Raw genomic sequence first — 6,004 nt, forward strand, 5'->3', positions numbered from 1 at the left:
TTTGTGGTGTGTTGGGGTGGATTAAGTTAGAAAGGAAGCTTCTAATTAACAAGATGTTGGGAAAGAGGTAAATGACAATGAAGTGATACTCTGCAAATCATTCTCATCATAAAAAAGTGATTTCCAACAATACATGAATGACTTCGTTGCAACAATTGTTTAAGTATACTAATTGTTGACTTATAAATAAAATATTAGTAATTATCTTGATAACCACTAAACTTTTGATCCTTTTCTTTTATCTTAAATTTACATATTATTCACGTGAAAGTTGAGAGTTAATTGCATAAAAGTTAAAGATGACAAAAGATATTACATAAAACATCATTCCATCTGTTTCAATAGAATAAGAGTTTGAGAAAGATGTAAGTAGTAACTTTAAAATGTTTATTATTCTAAATTGACTATAGGTTATGAATTTTTAATATTGATATTATTTTTTAAGTACATATTACTTATAATTAATAAATCATTCATTTACAAATTGTATAAATATAAAATTTACTTTGAGTTTAGTAATTTAATTTTGATTAGAAAATACATAAAAATGATTAAATTTTATTTTTTGTTATTGAATTCAAGTCAAACCAAATTATATAACCGGTACCCATATAATTTTTAACTAAATAAAAAGAGTTCATATTTTCATAAAATATTATTAATCGAGTTTGAACAAGATATGAGTATTAAATTTTATAATTGAATTCACATATAAATACTTCAAAATTAACTGATATTTATCCGTCATCATTTTTATATAAGCAAAGAGAAGTGTCTTTCATATTGAAAAAGACAGTCTGATTTTTTATCTTCCGTTTTTAAAATTAAGTTCTAGAATAATATGATTTGAAAACTTCACTAAGTTGATCTTTCTTACATTGATAAATTTCATGAATAACACTTAAGGCTAGAACGAGCAATGTGCTCATTGCTAGGTCAAGGAGATGAGTTCAATAGCATTGAAAATAATGCTTTTACATACATTGTCTTTGGCTAAATCATACATATTTTGTTTGACCGCCCAAAAGGATTAGGATTCAAGGACTTGTTTATACTCGAAGATTAAGCTTCGGCAGTCAAACTATATTATATATATATATATATATATATATATATATAGCTCAATTATTGTTGGAGTTAGTTATCAACTTGCCACACCACGACTTCTTACAACAAGAAGATCAAAGACAAATTAATTCATGATGTCTACTCAAAACTCTTACCAGTCAGTCAAGAAGTGAGGCTTAGAAGACAGAAGCGTTGATCACGAGACGTGTTGTCCAGGGTAGGCACGAACCTGGACATGTCAAGTTTAAAGGAGTGCATCGCCATATCTCTTCGGAATATATTCTGAAAGTTACCTGCAAGCTAATTCTGATAATATATGATTTAATTAGTGGCTTTAATCAACGGGCGGGAAAGGCAAAGACGTTGCTTAGATTATTTTAATTCAACCTTATCCCAGAATTATTTTCTAACCCCTAAGGAATGGAAAAGATGCACAAGAGTTTGCTTGTGTACAACCGAACTTTGTGTGAGTTGATTTGGCAGCCTGCTCCGAGAGACAAAGCCTGCTGAATTGAAAATTGTTAGAAGGAGCTTTTCTTTTGATATAATGGAAAAAAGAAACAACACCCAATAGATCTATTCTTGAGCAAGGTGGCTGTGTCATGAACTTATACTTCCAACATAAAAGATGCCTTTATCTTTGACATTCAACCTTATCAAATTGTATAACATTTTTATTGTATTAACTTTTTCATTTATAAAAGAATTTTTTTTTTAATTTAGATTTATCTCAATCTTAATCTCTGTCATGAAGATTCACATCAATATAGACTTGAGTAAAATTTAATATCTTTTATCACAAATTTATATTTTTACTTAAAAAAAACATGTTTTTTAAGTGGCATTAGATAGAGGAAGGTTTCCAACACTCATTTCATTTCTTATTAATGTGACATTGGTGATATTTAGATTTAGTCTAATTCATCTCTAATTTTAAATAAAATTTGTTCGATTTGAATATATAAAAATATTATATTATCATATTATTATCTTTATTTAATTTTAATTCTTAAGTATGTTTACAAAATCTTGAAATATTTGAATTAAAAATAAAATTTATATAAACGAGCCAAACTCAATTCTAAATTTCATACATGCTATCTAAATCTATCCCGATCTATGGACAGCTGCTTTAATTTAGCCGAAGCAAAGGAGGTTTTGGGTTTTTCATTCAAAGTCCATAGACGCAGGGTCCAATAGAGGGAAAATTCCAGGGCCTAACTGCATGACTCTGCTGAACAAAATCATCAAATCACTGGACTCACCAGGCCTCATCTTGTCTGAAATATGACCCATCCAGGTCTCAGGCTCATGGTCTACAACCCTTCCTTCTGTCTAGTTGGCAGTTGGATTTTGATGTATGCCTGTTGCTAATTTATAGACCCATTCAAATCCTACAAAATTCTGGGCGTTAAACAGTGTCATCTCTTTTTCATTTATTAATCAGTTGTAATAAATAAATAAATAAATTCAAACAAGGAGTAGCTCAGATTATTTATGAGTTATAAACATATGGGTATTTAATGACCTTTATTTACTATACACTCAAAGCCTCAAATATATATTCATATAGATCCTTCCCATGTTACTCATTTAATGTATGTAGGGTTCCATCTATTTTTTTACCCTAGTACATAAAATTGTTAATGAAAAGTTTAACCCTATTTCTCTTTCTTATTTTATGATGAATAATAAAATTTATTCTTTTTAACATGCGATGTGAATTTTATCATAATTTTGAATCGTGGTGTGTTTCGCGATAAATAAAAGTTGACATTTTTCAAAAATTTAAAGTAATTATAAGATGGGAATAATTTAAAAAAATATTAATAAATATGACAGTTACTCATCCTTGGCTTTCATCTTCAATCTTAAAAAATTATTGCTCAGTTGCCGATAATGCTCTTATAAATATAAATCAATTCCGATTTAAGGATGGTGCTTTTGTTTCTTTCACAGTTTATTTTGGATAGAAATTTACTAGTCTTTTATGTGTGCTACTGGTTGATTTTCTCAATTTTCCTAGATGGGTTGGTAAATGGTGATGACAAGGCTCTCAACCTCTACGGTTAAGCTATCACTAAACCGATTACTTGCAATATTTATGGTATGTGTGTATGTACTTGGCCGTAAGTAGTGCTACTTTCCAACAGGAAAGGTGTTTTTTGTGGTTTAAGCTGTATTCAACTTTGCTAATGGGTGGTTGTGTCATTGTTTTAATGTTTCAGGTATTGAAAATCTGATGGTTATTATGCTAACTTTGATTTAGCATTTTAATTATAGGTTTCATGTCTGAAATGGGGTTATCCCCTTCATTATATTAATAAATAGGGTAAAATAAGTGATTTTTTTAAAAATTTTGAGCATAATTCTTTATGGGTCTATTAGAATTGAAAATAAACAGTTCATTTCAAACACATAAATTCAATCATTAATTAATCGTTAATGTTTCTATTAATTTAATAACGTGGTAATACTTTTTAAATAATTTTATCTTTTATTAATTTTAAAAATTATCATTATATAAATTATAATTTTTAATTTTTTATCTTTTATTCAAAAAGAAAAATTCTCTACTAGCTAGCCATCTCGCCACTAGATCTAGTCGGGGAGTGACAGATCAGCCAAATGATCAACGCTCTCCTATGGAGCTAATAACCATCAAATCTAGTTGCGGGGTGACCGACCAATGTAAATAAACGTCGTTGATTGGCCTAAGAAAAGAAAAAATTCAAAAAAAATATTTTAGATATTTCACGTTTAGGTATTAATGTTATTTACATGTTTGAGGTGAAGTGTCTATTTTAAAAATTAATAAACTCGCATGAAATCACAACCAAAACTTAAACAAGTCAAGTATTTTATCCTAATGAATAACTTTAAGAAAAATTTCTATTTATTCTTTTTCACCTTATATTATATTATATATATACACACACTTAATATGGACCACATTTTTCTTGCAGAAGAATTAATTGAAGCCATATGGAACCCAGGAAAATTGAAATTAATTAGTTCCAAAAATAGCAAGATGTAATACACCTGCAATAGATGTTGAATGTTGACAAATACTAATGAAAAGTATTTTAAAAAAGAACTATAAAATTGAAAAAGAAGAAGAAGAAGAAGAATAATAAAAGAAGAAGGCAAAAGACAAGTGCGGAAACATGGATAAGAAGAAAGGGTTTGGTTGACATACTAGAAAAATAATACATTTACAGCTGAGCACAACCTAGCCATGGCCGCTATGTAATTAAACAGCCGCGCTATACCCTACTTCGAATCACGGGCAATTTTGCCATGAATGTGCGGCATCAGTTGCACTCAACCAACAGAAACCTAAAGGGTAGACGAAGACTACCAGGCAGATATATATACTTGTGCATGTGTAAGCTTTTGCAAGTCACATGATGCTTCGTGTTTGGTTATGGTAGGGATAAAGACATTTCCATATGTGGCAAATCAATTGTGTTGCTTTCCAAGCAACTTAAATATGAAGCAAGCCTATAAATGTATTTGATTATTGATGATGGCACTTTTCTATTTCAATAGAGGAATGGCAAGCACATGCTGAGATAAAAATCATTATTTTGAAATCTCGGAAGTTTCGCTTTACTTTTTCTCGAAATATTTTAAAGGTTAAAGTTGTTAAGTAGGAGAGGAATCAAAAGAAAATAAGAATAGAAATCTTTTGCATTCATTTGGTGTCTTTTTCATAATTTTACATTATATATCTTTTAAACTTTTCATATTAAAATTTAAGATTTTAGATTTATAATTTATAATTTAAAAGTTAAGATTTTTGAACACATAATGTAAAATTATAAAAAAAAAATCAAACAGAATACTTAATAGGGATAAAAAATTTCGATTTGGCATGTAATCAACTCTTAGGTTTCAAAGCATGCATGAGGTTACAGTTTGTATATCATAAAATCCAAAATGCTTTAAAATCACATTGATTAAAGATCAATTCGTCACCTAAAACAGTAGTCGTAGCAAAAAAAAAAAAAAGTAAATACTTGAGAAATTAGTTGAGGCATTAAGAATTTGATTAATTAAACTCAAACAATGTGGCCAGTTTTTTAAAATATAATTTGTCAGTATCTCCTTATAGAAACTCAGTATTTTGAGTTTAGGTCTCAATTTTTTATTTTAAAAGATGGATTTTATTAGCCATACATTCGATATGACAATGGATTTTAATAGCCATACATTCCATATGTCAATGTTGTAATTGCTTGAAATTCCCTGTTGGCATGAAAATGGGTTTGACAAATCGCAATGCATTAAAGCTTAACTGCAGAAAAAGGATCTGGCAGTTGTCTCAGCTACAAAACAAAACATTCGAAACAAAAGAACGTTGTTTGCCCTTAATGGAGGAGATTTGACTTGAGATTATCCTATAATTATTGATTAATTGATTTCTTAGTCAATAGCATAACTAATGTAATTGATTTTTTAAATCATGGCATAACCAATGCCTTTATCTTAGGCAGCCATTTATTGTAAATATTTCTTTCCTTGTATCACTATCACCACTTGTATTTAAGCACACTGTGCCTTATGAATAAAATCATCAGATAGAGTATTCAAACTCTTCATGGTATCAGAGTAGAGGTTGTAGACAACTTACACTATATCTAGATGGCTAATAGGGGTGAGGAAGGAGTAGACACAGGTAATGGGAATTTGGTGCCGACTACAGTCACATCAAACAACATTGTGGTTGACATCAAATCACCTTACTATCTGCACTCCTCTGATCACCCCAGTTTAATTTTTGTTACTCATCCTTTAAGTGAAAAGGGAGAAAACTATTTCACTTGAAGACGCAATTTTATGAATGCTCTTCAATTTAAGAATAAAGCAGGGTTCGTGGATGGGTCAATCCCAAAACCAGAAGTAGTTCTCCTGAATTTTGAGACTGAGTGCA

The sequence above is a fragment of the Theobroma umbraticum genome, unplaced genomic scaffold (genome assembly GCF_002168275.2).
Source record: "Theobroma umbraticum cultivar Fairchild unplaced genomic scaffold, ASM216827v3 scaffold_95.0, whole genome shotgun sequence".
Lineage (NCBI taxonomy): Eukaryota > Viridiplantae > Streptophyta > Magnoliopsida > Malvales > Malvaceae > Theobroma > Theobroma umbraticum.